The sequence below is a fragment of the Pleurodeles waltl genome, chromosome 3_2, assembly GCF_031143425.1.
Source record: "Pleurodeles waltl isolate 20211129_DDA chromosome 3_2, aPleWal1.hap1.20221129, whole genome shotgun sequence".
NCBI classification, from domain to species: domain Eukaryota; kingdom Metazoa; phylum Chordata; class Amphibia; order Caudata; family Salamandridae; genus Pleurodeles; species Pleurodeles waltl.
Window position 1 is genome coordinate 83,272,330 of NC_090441.1, and position 23,009 is coordinate 83,295,338.

General features: G+C 43.5%; 1 protein-coding gene across 6 annotated transcripts in view; it reads left to right on the top strand.

Annotated features, from left to right (window-relative positions):
- Positions 1-23,009, top strand: part of LOC138286506 (caspase-1-like) — a 264,088-nt gene that overhangs the window by 184,900 nt on the left and 56,179 nt on the right. The gene's annotated exons all lie outside the window — the stretch shown is intronic.

Sequence of the window (23,009 nt, forward strand, 5' to 3'; positions counted from 1 at the left end):
AATTCACATGCCACTTCATCCATGACTTCATTCACTTTCACTTCTTTACATTATACACGAGTCATTCTTATCTGTGGCTGGCCTCTTTCATTTTATCATGTGATTGTTGCAAACTTATCGTATCTACCCTTGACTTTCCTTTTTCATGTCCTTACATCATACATCAGCCATGGCTGTGTCCTTTTTTAATTTCCGCATGTTGTACACTTGTTCCTTCCTGTAACTGACCTCTTTTACTTACACGTGTGGTTCCCACCTGTGAAGCTGTCCTTTTTAATTTCTTTGTGTTGTACACGTCATTCCTGCTGTTCCTACCTTTGACCTAAGTTCTCGCGGTTCAGTCTGCCCGTGTATACACATCATGCACCCAAAGAAAAGCCTTTAGCGCTTGTATAAAAAGATCAGCAGAATAAAGACGTCTTTTATTGTGTGTGCTTAGTGGCGCAGAAGAAGCGGGGGTGCCAGAGCATGGGACACTCAGGTAAAATCCAGCAGGGGACCTGGAAAGAGGATGCTGATGAGAGCACAGTCCACTTGGCAGCTAGGACAACTAGGAGCAGGTGGCTGTTGGAGGAAAGAATTTTGCGGGGTGGGAGCTCACACTATGATCTTCTCTCTGGGGTATTATGGGAGGAGAAGGTGGCTCAAAACTACACCATGTGCTAGACTATAGAACAATGGATTCCTGCAGTTCTGGCCTATGTGCTGCTCTGACCTTTTCCCGGTAGGCTGCAGGCTGAAGGGCTGCTTCCAGAGCCTGCTGGGTTGCCAAGACCAACAATGCCCCAATGTTCCCCTACTGGTCTCTGGCTCCTGACGTGTGGGGTTTATTTGAACAGTTTGCCAGCTCTTTTGGTTTCCTGTCTGGCCTCAGTTTGCGAATAGAGTACTGGCTGTGAAGCAATCAGTGAAGACCATCAGAAATGATCAATGTAGGAGATGGTGAACAGCTCCAGAAAATTATAATTTGTGTAACAGAGTGTGGTGGACTTAATCAACGCTGCTTCATCTTTCCAGTGAATCCTCTTCATTATAATAGTCTATGTTTCATTGTGTGGTTCTATTGTAGAATGTTAGCACATAAACATGGAGGTTGTTGAATGCAGGCAATCTTACTTGATGCTGCATATAATTCGCTGGCTGTAGTAAAGCATCCTTTTCCGTTTGTGAACAATGGGTTTGTCCAACCACCACTAACTTGTGATGAGCGATATCAGCCCATCATGTTCACAGAAAAGACCACAATCTGTTCTTGTTGATTACCACTCAGATCTATTGATGGAACGCACCAGGTTACCAAGGAAGAATTGTTCTACCACATTCTTTTTGACATCTTGCAAATGAGCCAAAGAGAGAGTTTTTTTTTTGTTTTGTTTTTTTACTCCTTTTCAACTGCTGGCAGTCTTTGCTTGGCTCACCGCGCTGTGGGTGTGCAATCTACAGTACCACGATTTAGCATTCCAACACAGTGAAGCACATATGAATGCACACACGATATGTCACCATCTTGAGCTGGGCCAGTCAGACTGAATATGACAGGCGACCAGGGATAGATATTCAAAGACATTTAAATGCTGTCCACAAAGGAAATGTGCATACCTGATTCCAAGTCTGAAATTCTTCAATGCGTGTTAATAATGAGCACACATCTCTCATATCCCTGGTGTTTTAATTTGCTACCTGCACATCTGCTCACAAAATATCAACGTAAGAATCATGATGTGTGCCTTTGGGGCATGATGTTTATCCATTCGGGCACTGTAGCAGAGGACCCACTCTCCTTCAACAGGTATATAAGGTTGGAACCACAAGGGCCAAGGTTTTGTATATCATGTGTATCACTGAAATTAAATGTATGCCAAAAGCATGCTTTCCAATATTGATTCCATAGGTATCGCAAAGAATTGCAGTGCTACTTGCCTAAGGATTGGATTTGTTCAACATTTCTCAACCAAAATCTAGCACAACGTGCAATGTGTGAACCCCATTCAACTTTTCTAAAATCTGCTGGTGAACAGCCCTTAAAATAGAAACCATGGTTCAGAGCATTCAAACATTACTTAGGAGCTATAAGAGGCAATAGATAAAATCCTGAAAGGAAAATCTGGTCACCAGAAAACAGGCTAAGATTTGAATGGACAGGGCATATTTTACATTTTCTCTCTTTGGAAGTCCTGAAAGCAGAAGAGGAGTTGGATGAATATCAGTATACTGTAAACTATTTGGAGGTCCATTTTGATTTTTAACTTTGCCCGGAAGTTGTGCATCACACATTTTTCACTAGTGAGCAGCGCCACGGATAACCTGTTGACTTGTAGGTAGCTGCCTTACATATTCGGGTGGCGGAGTGCAAGATTGAAACCTTCATCACACAGTTAGGGAGAGACCAAATTGTTGTGGGATGCAGGGATAAAAAGGTCACCAGCACTTACTGTCGAAGAAGAATGCCTTACCGAATACTGACATAGAAGAAAGCATTGATTGATTACAGTCTTCCCCCTAAAGAATTGCAAAAGAATGAACATTCCTTTATTGCAGCATAAAAGAAAGGACATCATTAACAGTAAAACAAAATCATAATGCTGGGTTTTCTGGGAAGGGCATTTTTTAAGGAAAAGGATACTTGTTTCAAATGTGGCTACCAATTATATGAGGCTAGGAAAGGCACATGTCGGCTAGGGGTGCTATGCGTGATCTGTACGAAAGTTGGGCAGTTTGTCAAAGTCTGATTCATAAACAGAATATCGTTCGTGTTGTAGAAGCCAATGAAGGTACAAACAAAGACTTGATTTTGGTTGTTAGTGATAACATGAAGGGCTGTGTAGGCCCCTTCCCTAAAATAAATATTTATGGTCATGTACTGAATTCGTTTGTAGATTTAAGTGCAAGGATAACCATGATCATTGAGAAGTTATTTTCAATTAATTGGGACAGCCAAGTGTTGGACCCCCCACCTTACAGGGAAATTGCATTACATGAGGTTCTCATAATGGAGTAGTGGGGTCTTTAAAGCTTGGCTGAAGTTTAAAGACAGGGTCATACAAAGTAAAGCTTATGTAGTGAAAAAGGGCTAGAAGTATTAGGTTGGTGTCATTAATGGTTGTTTGAAATAATACTTAAGTCAGGGTCAAAGGAACAGCTATTAAAAGCAGGATTAGAAGGAAGATGAAATTGGAAGCAGAGTTAGCAGAATTTGGAAAGATTCTGGTGATGATTTCAACTCTAAATACAACAACATCTAAAATGACCACTTGTGGTGGAGGAGACTAGCCTTGTCTTATCATGAGGTGGAACTTGAACGTGATTTGAGACAATACATAGATTCATTTTTGCCCAGTCGGAGGTTTCAATTCTACACAATCTCGTTATGATCAGCTTCTGCTGCTTCGTTATTTCTTAGAAGTTTGTTTAACATATTGAGGAGCACTGAAGGAGCAGCTGCCTTTTAGTAGTGGGGTTTAGCAACATAAGCACAGCACGTCTTTCGTACCAGTCTTCAAATTCACCCTAGATGTAACCCAGCGAGGTTAGATCACACCTAGAGAGGTTAGGGTGAAGAGAGAAAGATTCCGACTAGACTTTGATGGACCTTGCCCTGGGTAGTCTCATTCACGGAATACTGCAGGATGGTAGCAGCACAGTCTCATGACTCAAGAGGTAGTACAGCCAACCACATATTGCTTCTCCATCATAAAAGTGATGACGAGCCCAGGCGTAGCCAGGATGCAACCCTGAAAGACTGGAGAAACAGGACAAGGATCTAGGATACATAAAGAGGTGCAAGGGAGAAGGAGCAAGGACAATCAACACTAACACATGGGGGGGGGGGGCAATTGAAAACAAACATGAAGGAGCGAAGCCCGGTGGCAACTAATGGAATATGTGAGAACATTAAAACATACAAACCGTACTAGGAGATGTGTAACTGTTTGACTGCCTAAATAGCCCCGGATCTGCCACACTACCTCTCACGACTCTTGTCCAGCAAACCCCATCAGTTGGTCCCCTGCCTCCACGGGCCTGGTCTCCTATGCTTCCATTTACCTGCTAATGTGGTATTCTGACCTCTTTCCCGCCCTGCTGTTGATGTTCTGAATTTGTGCATAGCTGAGAATCTTGTACTCTGACCACACCTAGACTCAATCCCTACGTAAGCATAGTATCCTGGAGGCAGTAAAAAAGAAGGATGAGCATACCGAAGAATTAGTTGAGGTGTTGAACTGTTTACAAAGGAGTTCCACTATACAAATAGGAAATGTGAATTTGGGAAAAACAAACTCAAACATCTTGCTTATGTGTTGTCTGACATGGGAGTAAAACCACAGCCGATTGTGAGTGTGCTCAGTCAAAGAAGAGCGAGCAAATTGCTTCCTTTTTGGACCTGTGAGGTTGCTCAAAACTATGCAAGTAAGACCAGGGGCATTGAAATGTGTGTAGAGAAAAGGAGAGATTTGGTATGAAACATGTGAAGATACCTTAAAAAAGGAAATAGCATCAAGTAAAGTACTGAAAGGGGTTGACCCCAAAAGCTTTTGCCAAACAATAGTATACACTAGTAATGACAAGATTATGGCAGTGTTGTTTTTAGAGATGGAAAGGATTGGGTTTGTCTCTAAAATTACGTCAGGCAGTGAGAAAGTATTCTGCCACAGAGGAAGAGTTGTTTGTTGTTGGGTTGTAGAAAAATTTAAGAATTACGTATGCAAAGGATATTTGTATTACCAACTGAGAACAATCCCCTAGCTTATATTTTAAATGGGTGTGTGGTGCAGTACATAATTGTACAGTTTAGCATCAAAACATTTGTAGTATAATTTTGAGGTAACTTGCATTCAACGAGAAAAAAACACAACAGTGAATTATATGTCAAGATCACCCGTGTCAATTGAAGATATTCCAAGAGCATATGCAGATGAAAAAATGTTTCATTGCTGTTGTGGGTGTTGTAGAGTCTTGTGGTGAATCAGAAAATAAATGGTTAAGTACACTGGAAAGTGATGAAGTTTTATATAAAGAAACAAGGTATACCATAGAAGGCCAGGCACATCATATAATACTGCCTGTGGGAGTGCAGTCATGCTTTAAAGTATCTGATAAACTTGTGACAGGCATAATTATGTCATACTAGTGGTAGATTTCTTATAGCAGGAAACCCAATTTTGTGGAGCCAAGCATTAATACTGTAATAAAGTTCTTTGAAAATGTATTTATGAGGAAAGGTTTTCATTGTGAAGGAGTATCTGACAATGGGGAACAATGTATCTGGAAAGAAATGTTAAAGTTTATTGAGTCTAAAATATTAGAAATCATTGATTTGCACTTGACTATCCACAAGCAAATAGTTTTGTTGAGCATATACATAAAGTGCTGGTAGAATGTGTGCCGTGGGTGGCGTGCGGGAGGATTGACATAAAGGAAGCCATTCACAGCATGCTGTGGTCTTATCCTACTACTCCATGTTCATCTACTGATGCAAGTCCTTCCAAAGGTTTGAGAGGCTGGCCACCAGCAACTTGATTCTGTCTTCTGTGGTTGTACAAATTTTGTAAAAGGTCTCCGAATTAGGAAAATGTAGCTAAGAGTCGTCCTTTAGTTGAACTTACTCAGGACAAAACTATGAAGTATTATGATGGCAAGAGATCAACTGCCAAAGATGTTAAGAGAATCGAAGCTGGAGACTCGATTTATGTGAAAGATTCTGATAACCACACTAAAAATGTGTCAAAAACATGCAGAGCCCCTTCAAGAGTGGAGGTCCTAATGGATATGCAGTCAGGATTTTTGGTAAGGAATTCAGAATATGGTGAGGATTGTCAAAGCAATGGGGATAGGTTAAAAGAATATGAAAGGAAGGATGAAGGGAGAAACAAGTCAGGAAGGAAAGATAAGCATGCGCCATAGAAGTTCAAGTTAACGCATATTACCCAGTTTACTTGTGATTGAGTACTCTTTGTCTGTCATAACTTGTTACTTTGCATCTTCTTGTTATTCCTTTGCAGAACTTACAGTAAGTATTTTGAATTGTTGAGGTACTAGTTCTATTGTTTTAAGAAATTTTATTTTTGTTAACAAGAGGAACATGCTGCTTCCATTTTTCCAGTGACTCCTCCTCATCTTAAGATTGTACTTTGCATTGTGTGTTTCCATTGTAGAATATTAGTATTCAAACACTGAGGCAGTTGAATGCTTGCAATCTTACTTGATGCACATGTTTTTGTTCCTGAACTGCAGCTGTGCTTCAGTCCAGTCAACACACACAGGTATTATCTAGTAAATGCATGCCACCTATTATTAGCTCGAAATATTAAATGTAACACATATGGTCCCTATTATTATGAATGCCCGGAAGAATATAATTTTTTTGTCTTTAATTAAATCAGAAATGGCATCTGCTAGCAAATGTTCTATAATTTAAAACTAATTTTAAAATGTAGATAATAGGCTGGATGTTTAACCCATACCACACTCCAATTATTCTTTAAAATATCCCAGATTTATAAGACAGGACCACTGTATGTAAATTGGTAAGTTCTTTTCAGCTTAAAGTCAGGTGTCACTTTCTTAAAAGTGTAAACCTTTACCTGTCTTCATCTTTATTTGCAGCTTGAATCTGATTTCAAGATTTCTCCCAAATAGATATGCTGGTTATTCAGTGTTATGTTATACTCATTTATAGATGAGTATGTATGTGTGTGTGTGCGTATGTATATATATATATATATATATATATATATATATATATATATATATATATATATTTTAACTGCCATTTGCATGTCCTTGTTGTGCTTTCGGAATCTTGTGTTCACTTTCCATATAGTTCTTCAGTCAAGATCAAGATGTTACTGTGTTAGATTCATGGACTGAGTAGACTCATAAGTATACAAACACTAATTTATTCTCTCAGGTGAACTTCACTCTTCCAAGGAGGAGTCAGCAAGTCAGGCCATCATGCAACTCGCAATTCACAACGAGAGAGTATGAGGGAGCGAGGGGAAAGGCAAAGGGGGAACACAACCGTACTCGGCTCCCAAAATCACTACAAAATCACAACAGAGAGTACAGGGTTCTTTGAATGTAACGACGGATGAATCAATGGTGTATCAATTGCAACACCAGATCCCTCGTGATCCTCTATTAGAGGTGAGGTATCAGTTAATAAGGTGCTGTGGAGAGTCTGGGGGACATGGTGGGGAGTTAACTTTACGGACTAGGTGGTCTCACACACTATATAGTGTCATGCTTCATCATATGACCACCTAGCCCCACCCAGGTAGGACAGTGCCACCTGGGCGGACTCGACCTCACTGTTAAAGGAACAGGAGGGAGTGCGTAAATTAATTCTGGTTCTGGAAATAGAGGGATCCAGCTAAACTAAGGAATAGAAACACCTAAACAGATACCTGTGTAATTATTTAATAAAGGTTCTGTTTGATGTGGTTAAAAAAGTGGAGATTGGGACACCTCTGTGAGAACAAGGACTCACAGGGTCACCTATCTAGGAGGAAGGAGCCGACATGTTTCTGCCCTCAGTAATGAGCTCAGGAAAGTCTTGGGGCATTCATCAGGGCGAAGGATCCCTGCTACTCATGCTCAGTGTATGAATAAGTGCTGTGAAATGTATAAAAATAAAAATATATAGAGGGGGGCCTACCTTGCCCGGGAGCTACCTGGGAGGGGGCCCTGTCCCTAAAGGCTATTGGCCTCTGATGTCCTGGAGAGGGAGTGCCCCCTTATTTGTCAGACATGCATCAAAGGTGGGCGCTCACTGTACGCCTGTATTGTCCTCTCTCAGGACCGCCTGAATGGGGAGAGAGGACAATACAGGCGTACAGTGAGGATTGATTTTGTCTTCAGAAGCACAAACATCCCACATTTCACCTACATTAAATGTGTATAATGTCATAAGACACACTACATGTGGTACAATCTCTAGCAGTTGGCGTACAACCATAGCAGAAAATGGGATGTGCTGTAATTCTTTATTTCTGTAAATTTGTATTGGCTGCATTGTCTGGTAAGACTCATGCTTTTTGGGATGGGGGAATTCTACAAACTGGTGGAAGTGTTGGTAGCCAGTAACAAAGCTGTCATTCTGATTATAGTGATTGGATGGCATTTGCTCTGAAGAGCGTGTGAAAAGGCAATTCTATTTTTTCATAACAAAGATCAGAAAGTGATCTATTTCCTTAGTATCTTTTTTTTAAAATGTATTTATTTTTACAGTTAAGTTAGGAAGTACTTTAATATCTCTGAACTGAACCATGTGATGAGGTTGACCTTCAGCTATTCCTGCGTCTTAACCCATGAGCACCAAGGAAACTGGCACTTTACTGGAACAACTGCCTCAGGAGTGACAGTTACAGCAGTTAAATTCAATTGAAATGCACAGTTTTGCACTTCTTTTCAAACAAATGTTTGGAGAGGTAAACACCCCTAATTTTGGAGCTTAAGAACTCAACTTGCTTGCATGTTTTGCAGTTGTGGCATGTCTTGGGAGCTCCTTTTCTGCAGTGCACAAAAAGTGTTCCTTGTCATGTACTGAGTTAAAAAAATATGTAGGGAGGTATTACCTGTGGCTCTGTAGTCTTACTTTCTCAGATCATTTCCCTGTCATCCAGCCTCTGATTTTGTTTTGCCCCATTGCGTAAACCTATCCTTTATCTCCTGGACTCTCTGTCTTCTCCCATTCCTTTGGAGTTTACACTTACTATTCTTCCCTGCAACTGGGATTTTTCCCATCCTCATGCCCTGCACCTTTTGTTCCTACCAGTGCCTCTGCTCTTTTACTTACTCAGGTTGTACATTTGCAAGTTCCTACCTGGGGCTGCCCTGTTGTATTGTCCCAGGTTGTAATCCTATCATTCCTACCTGTGACTTTGGGATCTTCCAATTGATCATGTTGTACGTCTGTTGTTCCTACCTGATACTGGCTTCTTTAATTGTGTCTTACAAATATTATTCCGACATGTGACTCTATCCTTTTCATTTCTTTGCATTGTACACTTACCAATCCTTCTAGCGACTCTGTCCTCCTTTACTTTCTCACATCATACACCTGTTATCTAACCCAGTGTTTCCAAACTGTGGCTTGCGACTCACCGGTGGGTCGTGAGACAATCTTTCATGGGTTCTGAAAGTCCAAGCAGTAAATGAACATGCCTTTCCATTCTGTATTTATCTTGCCACATTTCCTGTACTTCAGAGACAGAGGTCAAATGTCAGGCTAAATCTTCTGACAAATTGATTCTGCTTTTTTTTTAACATGAGGATTGGTGATTACGAACTCACTTTGAGGTTAGAGAAAGAAAAGTAAAGTGAATAATGTGGCGGTTTTGTGGGTACAAAGAGTGTGAAAAGAAAGGTGGTGCATTTTTGTAACACAAAACCAAATGTAAATAACAGTAAAAGAACTGTACACATTCAGCAGTTTGGAAAGCAAAAATTAAGTGAATCTGTATGTAAACCTTCATGGAGGAAACACACACAACAGTCCCAAAGTGAATTATTCATGTATCAATAGGTTATGATTAATTTGATGTTCCTTTAAAGATCAATACAAGATGGCAGCCATAGTGTAATGTCCAAATTCCTTTATTTAAAATCTTCATACAAAAAAACTCAGCCAACGCATTTCCTCCCAGGTAACTTCATCAGGGCTGAAAATGAACATATAAAAATACACTCAAAAACAAACATAAAAACATCTTATTGGTGTGTAGGCATAGCCACCTACTATTGCACTGATCATTATTACTGTTAGCACAACATCACCACGGCTCCCACTACCCTATACCTTTCTTTAAAAATTTGAAATTCCCCAAATGGTATTCATTTTGCTCATTGCACATAAGTCAACATAAGAAAATTCTTTCTCATTATTACCATTCGAAAAATATCGCCATGTTAAGAACCTCATATTATAGGTATCAAATGTTTGCACTCCCTTTCTGTTACCCTACTGAATTCCTCTGCCCTCTTTGAACAAGCTTATCAAATATGCCCAGGCAATGAGCCTGTTGCCACAGGTAAGTGTCTCTCACAAGTGAGTCCCAAAAAGGATAAAGCAATCCCATCACTAATCCACCCACATTATGCAATTCATAGTCATCTCATCCCTTCTCATTTTCCCCAACTTCCTTTCCTTAATCTATAACTGGCTATTGTTCATTTCTTCTTTCAAAATCTCCTAGTTTTTATTTCTAAGATCACCCACATTTATTTCCTTGATTTCATTCTCTTTATCCAAAATGTGGGATTTCAATTTCTCAACCTCCCTTTCTGCATTCTTAATCAAGGTTTGCGTCATTGAAAAGGAAGCAGAGTACAGATTCTCCTCCCACTCCTTAAGCAAATCATCAAAGATAGGGAAAATCAGAATATGTAGCCCCCTTGTAATACGTTTATTTTCTAGATAGCTCTTAAAGGTCATGCCATTCCTCCATTTAGATAATTCAGCCTTCTTCAGTTTCTCGAATTTCAAAACTTTAGCTGTCAAACTATCCTTAACTGCAGTTTTTGTCATACATGCATGAAAACATCTTATTGGCGTGTAAACATAGCCACCTACTACTGCTCTGATCGTTATTACATTTAGCACAGCAACACCATATCTCCCACTACCCTGCAACATTTTTTAAACAAGAGAAATTCCCCAAATGGTATTCATTTTGCTCAATACTCATAAGTCAACATAATAAAGTTATTTCTCTTTATTATCATTACAAAAAAAATTGCCATATTAATAAACTCATATTATAGGTATCAAAATTTGCACTCGCTTTCTATTACTCCACTGAATCCCTCTCTTCCTTTTCCGACAAGCCCATCAGTCTCACTGTGACTCAGTCTTATTCACAGTCAGCCTCAGTGAGAATGAGATTGAATGCAAATGACTGGCTGACTTTGAATGAGTAAGACTGAATCACAGTAAGACTGTTTGAGTCAGAATGAATGAGTGAGAATGATTCAGTATAAGTGAGTCACAGCGTGACTAAATCAGAATGAGTAGGACTGAGTGAATCAGGTTGGATGAGTGAGTTATGATGAGAATAAGGGAAATTAGGTGAGCATGAGTGAGTATGAGTGAATCAGCATGAGCATGACTGAGCGAATCAGCGAGAATGAGTAAGATTGAGTGCAAATGACTGATTTGCTCATTCACACTCATTCTGATTCACTCTGACTCACTCATTCACTATCATCCTGACTCAAACTTACTTAGACACAATCATTCTCACTCAGTCTGATTCAATCAGTCTCACTCACTCTCACATTGACTTACCCTGTCTCACTCATTCTCTGACTCCCTAAGACTCAGACTTGAATGATTGTTATAATCCCTGTCATTCTCCCTCACTCATTCATTCACACTTGTACTCTTCTTGTTACTCATTGTCCTCCCTTGGATTATCTCCTTCACTGATATACTCACTTTTACTCACAAATGCGCACATAGTCAAGGGCACTGCAGGTCTTAAGCCTACAATGCCCATGACTTAATTTATCTGTGACACTTTACCACGTCACAGATTGGGAGTCACTGAGGCATGCCAGGGCTCTGAGGCCAGGAGTGGGGTTTCACCAGCCCTGGCTGGTGCAGGTGCCTTTGCATGCCTGTGTCAGATATGAGACATTTTATGTAGCAGAGCTGTTTTGGCTGCTGCTAGATGGCATTTTCACTTTATATCAAGAGTGAATAAAAGATTATTATTCACTCTTGGTATAATAAAGCAGGGGGACATAGCCCTAGAGTCCTAATGGGAAAACCGCCACTGCTGAACATGACACTCTGACCCCTTGCCCCCTCCCCCGGAAAGTCATGGAAACAGATATCACCTTTCGTCAGATTACTCATGCATGCCCAGGTGAAAACACAAGAGAGACACAAGTTTTCAACACATTTATTGAAACAATCATAATCTTGCATAAAGAGAATGAGCTGCAATAATTAGGCAGCTGGAACAAAGCAAATTAACCAGCATAATGAACATGGTAAAGACTATTAATATTCTATCAATGGTAAATAAATGTAAGAGGTTCCTGCCTAACCCTAAGACTATGCTGAGAGCACAGCAGATGTACCGTTCTGCCTGGTCCGATCTAAGGGATTAGTCTTATACCCATACCTGGAGATGGTGTCAGGAGTCAGCCTGCAGTGTGAATGGCAGTTCTCTCAGAAAGCTGGAAGATGAGCGCCACCAAAGCTGCATGTCGGATACAGCATTTGTCCCAGGATGGTTGCAGGAGGAATGCCCATCTGTCTTTTCCTGGTCACTGCATCACTTATATAATCATCCCACACTGGGCTACAAGCACAGTTTCGATGCATTGCTATGTCTGAATGTTAGAAACTGTCTCCTGGATGGGCAACACAAAAAACAGGATATTGTGTACAGTGTTCTTAGCCTTGAACAGTATGTATGGATTTAATGTCGGGAAAAGGCTAACTAAACAAGACATTCGAACAGCATATTCCGATAAGAATATCATGCAAGGAAAATGTGTAAAATGTCATTGCTGAAAGTGCTACAACTAAAATGTGTAAAATATAAATTGAAGCTAAAAATGGGGGAACAAACTTGGGTCCAAGAGGTCCTCATGGATGAGGTGCGGAACCTCGGTGTCCATGCCCAGCGGAGCACCCACTGCAGAAAGAGGGAGAGGTGCCCATCGGACCATGATCACCCCCCTAATGGCCCACATATTAGCGTTTTCCTACTCTGAGTGGATGGGCGCTTGAGGGCAGCACAGCAGCCACATGGGGGTGAGTATTCACTCTCACTTGTGACATGTGTTGACATGGTGGCTCTGGATGGGCACCATTGGGTAGCTGTAGCGTGGATGCTTGGTACACTGATCTCCACTATGGGCTGTGTCCATCTGGGTAGGATTGACACCACAGATGTGAGTAATGCCATGCAGTCAGTGGTAGTGGGGCAGACTCCTCAATGAAGTACTGTGTGGCCACCTAGTTGCTGGATCTGCCTGCCAGCACATGGCAACTGGATCTTTAGAGCTGGGATGTCAGGGCATTGTGATTGGTCCTGGCCAAACACTGTGCCAAGGGTGTATCCATGAGTTCAATCAGCTGGCAGGCACTGCATGGCTGGTGGGGTGGGTGCACCAAGTGGTGACAGTGCTTCTTGACATTAGCCAAGGGGGCCATCCAACTAGTCGTGCAGGATCCTCTTGGGTGTCCAGTCCTTTGCATGCATGTCAACGGCCATGGGTAGTGGGCAGGTACTGGGCAGGTGTGGCTGGTATGACACTCCTTATGTCAAGATATGCCTCAGTTAGACCGTCAGTGGTTGACATGTGCATTGTTGCTCCATCCCCAATGGTGTCACCAAGTAGTAAGTTGTTCAGGGTTGGCAAAATGTATGATGGCATGGCATCAAATCCAGATGTACTACACTGTGTGACTGTCGTGCTGGCACTGACCGATTGCACCCTGTCTCTCTCTCTCTCTCCCTATCCTCCTCTATCTTTGTGTGCATCAGCATCATCTCGCAAAGGAGAAGGGGCACCGGCGAGTGGGGAAGCTGTAGCCTCTGGGACCCAGGAGGCTGACACCAGCGGAGCCGAGGGACCCAGTGGGACGGAGTGCGAGGGGAGTGCCACAGGGGAGACCGGATCGACCACTACATCTTCTGATTCCTCTTCCAAACGCAGCTCCCTGGTGGTGGTGGAACCATCTAGGACCACCCCAGCACCATCCTTGTCCGCCACCCCCCATACCACAATCACTGCCCTCTCTGTAGCTCCCCTCCCAGTTGCCTGTGCCCACTCACCCAGCAGGGCAGGCATCTCCTTCGCCGCAGGCACCTCTGCCCCTGCTCCCAGTCAGCCGTGGTGCCCTCAATAAGGAGGCTATTGACCTCCTGAGGTCCATCTCTGTGGGGCAGACAACTTATTGTGAATGCCATCCAAGAACTGGCATCCCAGATGCAACAGGCTAATGTGTTCCTTGAAGGCATTCACAGTGCCTTGTCTGGCCTACAGAGCTTGTTTTAGGCTCTGGCCTCCTTGTTGACGTCAGCTAGTGTCCCTTCATCTTCTGTCCCCCCTCCAGCTACCTGTTCCCAGTCCCACATCCCTCTCCCCTCACCCATCCAAGGCACACCTACTGACCCACGTGAATCCACGGTGCGCAAGGACAAACATAGGCATCACAGATGCCTCCACCGCCATGCACACACCTAACAAACCCATGCAGACATGTCAACACCCACACCCTGCACCGACTCCATAACCACCTCCCCCCTCACTGTCGACACTACACTCACACATGCAGTCATCATCACATCAGTCACTGTTCCAGCCACGTGTGCCCTCACTGCCACCATCACTGCATCTTCTGACCCCCATTCATGCACCACATACACCACTGGCGCAGACACAACAACTATCAACACACCCACATACAGCACATCCACCCTATCTGCAGACACCATCCAAACATACACTCACACTTCCCCCCTGCCATCTCCCTGCATCTCCTTCCCACCTCCTCCCAGTACATCTAAACGCACACACTGCCCCACCCAACAGTCTCCCAGGACACACATTGCATCCACCCATGCACCAGCACCCATAGCACACCCACGTACACACCTCACAACCATACCCACTCCCAAATGTCTTTCCAGTGACTCCCATGTGTTCCCCCAAAAACTTTTTTTGCGTGAGTTTTCCCTGTTCCCCACCACTGACCCAGTCCCTGCCCCTCCCCCAGCGCCCTGCTACCCTTCCTCTGGCCCAGCCTTCCTCATCCAGTCTGCCACTGCCCCTGCCCCTCCACCACCTGCAAGGCCAAGCCTATGCCCAGCCCCCTTGCCAAGCCCTCACCATCCAAGGGCAAGCCCAAGCCGCAGCCCCTTGCTAAGCCACCACCATCCAGGGGCAAGACCTTCAATCTGAGGGTACTCCTAAAGGGCCCCCTCCAAGACCAAGGACCCCCCCGCACCCACTCCCCCGACCCCTGTGGAGGTCTGCACTTTGCAGTCAGGAGTCAAGTTGGGGCGTCATCTTGTGCCCAGTGTGCTTGGGGCACTATGGTTGTTGTACTGTCCTTTGGGCCCCTATGTATATATGTTTTATCAAATTTTTAATATATGGTTATCATGCGGCACTACACCATTGGTGTTGTTGTTACCTACCTAGTCCTGGCTTTCATTCTCCATGTATGTGTGGTGGTTGTGGGTGTTGGTGTGTGTGTGTTGGTATGGGTGTTTGTTTGCATGTGTGTGTGGGCATGCCTTCCCGTGTGCGTGTGTTCCCTCCAGTGTGTACTAGGCTGGTGTACTTACAATTGGTGTTGTGGTCGCCATCGCTGGTCCGGGTGTTCAGGGCAAGGTAGAGGATTGGAAGGAGTTGCATTTTGCGTGCCATGGCGCCCGTGGACGTGCCTGTGTTCCTGAAGGTGGGTGTTCCCTTTATCTTGTTAGTTTCCTCCAGGCTTTTGGTGGCGGTGGTTCCACCCCAGAAATCAAGGCAGTGTGCAACCTCGTAATCTGGTCGTCGGATGCTGCCTGACCGCCAGGCTGGAGATGGCTGCTGCCTGTCAAGCCAGCAATTCTGCTGTGGCGGCCTGGATGGTAACTTCCTTGCGTTCTGCAGGTACTTTTCCAGAACTTGTAATGTGGCGGTCTTCACCGCCGGGCCCACAGCGGTGCAGCCGCCAACTCCACCGTGGCGGTACGCTGACCGCCTGACTCATAATGAGGATCTGTGTATGTAGCATCTTTCTTTGCTGTTATCTGTTGTTTGCATATTAAATTAAACTGCAAAAAACAATTCTTTTGCATTCATGTGCTTCCAGGGCACGCAGTTTGATTTAGGATTTTGCAACATCCAGCTTAACTGTATAATAGCTCTAAGTTGACTTTGCCCATGATATAAAAAAGACATGTCATTTTGAATGATGCCAATTGCAGAAGACAAAATGGTCCTGATTTCGAACTTGGTGGACGGCTCACTCCGCTGAAATCTAAATCCCCATGGATATAATACGATTTAGATTTCAGCAGACGGGACCTCCATCACCATTGTGACTGAGTAACCTTTGGTTTCAACCATTGTTGGTATAACTTACCTACATTAAGTAGTGACTCTTTCTGTGTGCAGTGACTAGATACAGCAAGGGTCTGGTCTGCTTGCTTTAAAACCCTGAGAGGAGTTTGTAAACGTGCATGACAACCATTTGTGTCCACTGGCCACAATATCCACCTGTTGGGATCTGAAAGTGTTGAATTAAATGTACTATTCTGTACTATACCATTGAGCTGTTCTGTGTAATTCACTGATTTTGTCAATTGTCAAATCGTGCAATTGAAAGAATACTGGGCTCATTCATGTCTTTAATTTTTGCTATACGTAGGCAAGTAGCCATCTGATTTATGTCATTCAGATAATCATCTGCAGTGGAATCAGACTTGCTTTAAATAAGGCATCCAGGCGTGGCCCGTCCTTTGCCCCTCATGAAGAGTGTCTGTCAGGCTGAACAAAGGTTGTTGTTTTTTAATAGTATTTGGTGGTTGTAATTGGTCACACCTCTAGTATGATGCCAGGATTTTTCCCTCATTTGATACATTGTATCCTAAAAAAAGGACACTGTGAAAGGCAAAGTTTTCTTAAAGTTGAATTTGTAGCCATGCTCAGCAAAACCCAAAACAATGCGATGACCAAATTAATGTTATTCACACGTGTGTATAAGGGTCATGCTGCAACCATGCCAGTTTGTAGTGATCTGAGAATTTGTGTATGTTCTGGTATCTAATGTTTACTGTGAAACTGTAGACTAGTTAAACTGTAATTGGTTTTATGCATTGTGAATAGTCTGAGATGGATTTTCCTCTTAAATTCAAGACTCCTAACAAGGATTGTAGTTTTTTAATAGTATTTGGTGGTTGTAATTGGACACACTTCTGTAGGAACTGTGATGCCAGGATTTTCCCCTCATTTGATAGCTCATATCCTAGAAACAGGATACTCAGAAAGGACAAGTTTTCTTAAAGTTGAATTTGGAACCATGCTCAGCAAAACCCAAAACAATGCGATCTATTTTGTTTAGATTAATGTATAAGTCATCATCCGTAAGGTATATGTCATTCACATAGGACAATGCTTCTGGATTAATATCATGCAATATTGATGTTATACAGGCAGAGAACAGCCCTGGACTGTTCTTATACCCCTGGGTGAGCCGGCAGAAATGGTATTGAGAACTGAGCTCAGAAAAAGTGGTTAGATCCCTGCTTTCAGAGACTACTGGAAATAAAGGGTCATTTATGGGAGATGCACATGGTTCAGTTACTTCCTGGTACTCAGGTTGTGAGATAATTTCTCTCACTGGAGCTTTTGCTTTATGTTTTATTTGGTATTGTGGTTGCATTTGCTGGGTTGACCTTATGGGTATTACATGATGACAAGAGTCCTTACTCCAGCCCACATGGTTACGGTATAGCGCAGGGACTTGTGCAATTGTCTATTCTGTAGCGTGATCTTGTTTTACTTGCTCAGGAATAAGGACAGAGAAAGATGGTGAATTCACATCTTTCCCTTGTGGTAAAGTTCTAACAAACTTGGGTGGCCAATCCTTTTCAGCCAAGAGACTGTCCTAGCTAAGTGTTAACGTTTCCAAGAAAATTACTTTAATTGTGCCCATTATGTCCCCGTTTAATCTATACAGTCAATTACACTCTATCTGGAGGGGTAACCTGCCAATCTGGGTTTTCCACTTCTATGTATTCGCAACCAGAAACTCCTGAAGATTTCAGCGAAGTATCATGACTTACCCCGCACTGTCTAGCAGAGTCATTGCCCACATCCTGTTATAAATTAATGTTCTCATTATGTGTGGCATATTTTGCTGAAATTCCTCTGTAGCTACTGCACCTAAACGTAACAGACAACTTGACACTGTAGCAGGAGTTCTCAGGTCCTTTCATTATAGACAGTTCCTTGACCCAGGTTTCCCTGATCACATGGTATAATCCCCACTCTTGATTTGGTCCACTGTCTTCTGTTTACCTGGATCAGCAGGTCTGGGAGGTTCTGCCAGGTCTCCTTGTCTAAGTCGTCTTCTCAGGGGGTAGTGTAGGAAGGTGTGTGGCTGCCCTCAAAATGAATAAAGTATAGGAGTTGTATTAGTCAGAGTTAGTATGCTAAAACAGGATTCTCTCCCTTTATTGTCACCAACAGTGCTATCATACAGCCTTTGTGTATGCTTTGTTTAATTCGCACTCGTGCCCCACATGCTGGTGCAGTCTTTGCCTGTGGCCCGGCTTGTAGCTTTACCTGTGAAACTCAACACCCTTACACTGTGGTTTGGTGTAGCGCACAACTTAGTGCCCCAAAGTCTCTCCCACCATCACTGTTTGTTGTTTGCCCTAGCCCAAGGGACTTGCCTGTGGCAGTGAAGCACATGGGCCGCAGCATCCGCCTGCTCCCCTGGACAGCTAGACACAGGCACAGGACTTTGCTTTCTTCTCTCCATCTGTGTCTTCTCAGCTGATTCTCCGACTACTTCCTCGTCCTGTCTTCTCTGGTTCTGTCTTCTTCGCTGGGTTTCTCTTGCTCTGATACCGTTGATGCTCCGCTCACCCTGCTTCCAACGGCCCTCACTAATTCTGGCATATCCTTTTCAATCCTGGTCTCGTCCGATACGTCCCGCTCGTCTGTTGTCTGGATGACATCAGCGAGAGTCGCTGGAGTGCTAAGTGCTCTGTATTTAGTCTCTCATCTTCAGCCATATTGGAAAGTCTGCAATGTTCAGCCCAGATACTACATTGCCTCTCTTCCTGGAATGGATGATTGGGTCTTTCAGATACGGGGCAGCGACAGAGGATATCCATATTGGTTTGCAGCTTTCCAGGTACATGAAAGGCCTGAAATGGGAAGGGCTGTAAGGCCAAAAGCCAACATAATACCTTAGTATTGGAGTCTTTATGCATGGACAACCAGGTCAAGGGTGGTCATTCAACAAAAAAAAGGAGTGACTGAGGAGGTAGTACTGTAGAGCCTCCATCACCCACTTAATCGCAAGACATTCTTCTTCTATGGTTGCCAAATGAGTCTTCCATGGGAACAACCTGCAACTGAGGTACAAAATGGGTTGCAAACCCTCACATAAGTCAGGCTGTAATAACACTGCCCCAACTCTGTGACCCAAGGAATCGGTCTGCCACACAAAAGTCTTATCAGAATCTGGACACATGCGCATGGGGGCATGACACACTAGCTCTTTTAATCATATGAAACATTGTTCCTGAGGTGTAGACCAGGGGAGGTGGTTCCCAGTAATTTTCTGTGACAATAAGTTGGTAAGGGCATTCACAATCTCTGAGACCTGGGAACCAATCTACGGTAGTAGCCTACCAATCACAAAAAGGGACACACTTCTTTTTTATGGATGGTTGGGGTATTTTCTTGATGGCCTCAAGCTTATCTAGTTGGGGCCGAATGGCTCCCGCATGTACGGTATATCCTAGATCTTCAGTGCGATCTGTAGCAAATGCAGTTTTCTTGGGGTAGAATGTCAGTCCAGCTTGGTGTAAGGTTGCCAGTACTAGACCTAGGTGTTGCATGTGTGTTTCCCAATCCAGACTATCTACCACTTATCATCCAGGTATGCTACTGCATAGGCCTGATGGGGCTTCAATAGCATACATAACATCTCTGAAAATTAGCAGGGGCTCCGTGCAGGCCAAAAGGGAGCACCTTGAACAGAGAAAAGCCTGACAAGGTTGAAAAGGCTGTTTTTTTCTCAGGCTGTGGGAGTGAGAGGGCTCTGCCAGTACCCATTTGTGAAATCAATACTGGTCTTGACTCTTGCACCTCCATGTTTCTACCAGTTCATCTACTCGGGCATGGAGTAACTATCTAATTGGCATTGAACTGACGGAAGTCAATACAAAAGCACAGGCTACCATACCCCTTAGGGACAAGCACTACCTGGGAACACCAGTGTCTCTGTGAGGGTTGGATGATGTCTGCCTGCAGCATGACTTCTACCTCTTGCTCTACAGTTTACCTCCTTGCTGCTGGAATCTAGAAATTCAACAATCTGATTCCCCTCAGTTCAGATATTGTGGGATATTAGGGATGTACAACCCAGTATTGGGGAGATTAAAACCTGGATAATGTCCTAAAAATATGTTGATTTGTTTGTGTTCTGGTCGTAGGGTAGTCCCTGTTTTCACAGGGATCAGCTGAGTCATGGCAGGGAAGTGGGCTGGGTTGGGACTCGATGGATATGTATGGAACTGACTATGGCATCCCCTGCTACTGTGGTGGGTTGGGAGTCTTCTCACACTTTTAGCAGGTTTATATGGTATGTCTGTCCCACCCTCCATTTATGAGATATGGATACTCAGTATGTCACTGGAGTGGTGTAGGGTCCTTGCCAAGTAGCGAGAAGTTTCTTTTCTGAAGTGGCCAAAATAATTAGTACTTGATCTCACCTGAAATTCCATCAAGTGGGTTCCCTGATCATATGTCTTTTTTTGTCTTGCTTGGGCTTGTTCCATGTGCACGCCCATAATTTTGAGAGGGTAACTTTAAGGTTGGTACTGTATATTAGTAGGGATCGTCTCTCATCGTCCTACTCTGTCCATTGCTCAGTAGCCTGATCTCAAAGGGTTGAAGCTTCCTGCCAAACAAGAGCTTGAACAGAGAGAACCCTGTTGATTTTTGTTAATGCGTGCAGATAGCAAATATTACTAATGGTAGTTTCCTGTCCCACACCCTGCCGGTGTCCTCTATCGTTTTCTTTAACATAGTCTTGATGGTGCGGTTGAAGCGTTTCACCAACCCATCTGTCTGGGGATGATATACTGCTGTGCGGATTTGTTGGATACCCAGTATTTTACATATTTGAGTCATCAACTGGGAAACAAAGGTAGTTTTCTGGTCAGTCATTAGTTATAGGGAGAAACTCACTTGGGAGAAAAAAGAAATCATGGCCTGCGCTACAGATGTGGTGGTCATGCTGGCCAGGGGAATGGTTTCTGGATAATATGTTGCAAGATCCACTAAAACCAGAATGTGTTGGTGTCCTCATGCATTGGGGAGTAAACGGTCCACCAAGTCCATACCGACCCGCTGGAAGGGAACCTCAATGATAGGAAGGAGGCATAGAGGGGCCCTCGCTATCTTGGGAGGGTTTACCAGTAGGCACCTGGGACATGCAGCACAAAATCTAGCTACTTCTATAAACATCCCACGCCGAAAGACCAGTTCCAGAAGGTATTTCAGTGTGTGTTCTTGCCAATAGTGACCCCCTCCTGCTTGGCTGGTGCAAGAATCATCACTTGTTCACAGAAGGATACAGGCACGAACAATTGCTCAGTAGTCCGACTATTATTATGTGTCACTCTGTATAATAGACCCGCTTGATACAACAGCAACAAAAAAAAAGTGCCTACCTGGTCAACCATCTGCTCCCATGCATGTTTTGGGGTACTGTCAACTTTCTGAGCACTCTGGAAGCTCGGGGAAGGTTCCTAGAACCTCTGAGGAAGAAAGGACACAAGCAGTTTCTGTATTTCTCTTGTTCCCTTGGTTTCTTGCTACAGGTTTTTGCTATCTTCCCTGCCATGGAGACCAGTTCTGTCCCACTGAACTGTGCTTCCCTGAGCCAGTCGTATGTGTTCTGTGAGGGTGTCAGGTTTGACAGGTAGTCGCCAAACCGGTGTAAATTCCTTCCCAGCAATACTTTATCCGAATGACTGGGTATTACTCCTGCTTTACATAGTTGAGGATCACCTTCTACATCCAATAATACCTCAGCGAGGGGATATGTTTTCTTATCTCCACGTATGCACTTTATTTGCATATATATTCCCCTGGTTTAGTTTGGGTGGAAGGAACCAATTTTTCACTGACCACTGTGTGTTGACACCCTGTGTCCAGAAAGGCACCTATGGGTTTTCTATTCCGGTGTATTCTCTTCTCGTACCTTTTGTGGCTTCTTCCTGACATCAAGACTCTACTTTGTGTATACCCTACCTCCATGGGTTCACTACGCAGGGGGAAATTGTTGGCTACATGCCCCTATTCAGCACAGTAATAACACTGGGGTCCCATCAGTTGTCCTGACCCACCACCTATAGGAGGTTTTCTATTGGATTTGGTGAAGGTGGAATCCTTGAATCGCCCAGGACAGGGGTGCTACCAGCTGCTGTTTTAGAGGAATGTAGAGGGACTTTTGGACTGCGTACCCTAAACTCAGGAGGGGGTGATGATAGGCACAAGCCAGCTTGACTGCAGTATGGAGATTAGGATGTTGTTTCACCTAAGATCTTGTGTTCGGGAGCAATGCCTCTACCGAAAGGGTGTACTTAGGGCATTATCTAATCTCTTCCTTAGTGGTGATAGTGGGTTGAAGCCATCGATTTCCTAGGTCCCTTATTTGGTAATATAGAGCACGGGGATAGTCACCAGCATACCATTTTTCCTTCCTAAAGAGAACCCTATAGAATGCTTGATCACACTCCAGTCTTTTCAGAGTGGCCTTTTTAATGTCCTCATATCCAGTGTCCCTTGCTGGATTAGTAGTTTGTAGTTCGCTTGATAGTAAGGGTGTGATATATTGTCTCCATATACCAGTCATAGCAACCTCCTCAAAATTGACAAAAAAATAGTCAGGTTCATCCCCTTTAGATATTTCTGCAGTATGGATCCTGGGACATTGGGGTGTACCTGGGCGCTTGAAACAGTATCTTGAGATGCAAAACAGCAGTCTCTTGGACTTTTTGGTTTGTAGTCAGTAAAGCTGTCTGGAAGGCCTCTAATTTTTTTTGGGCAGTTTAAGCTTGCTGTTCAATCACCAGTTGCAGGTGGTTGAACCCTCTTCAAGCTGGGTAACCATTGCTTCAATAATCATGGTTCATTATGTCGGACCTGGAATCCCACTCCTGACACCGCTATAGCCACTGTACCTAGATGTAACAGACAACCCAGCACCATAGTGGAAGTTTGTCTTCCTTTTTTATTATGATATCATA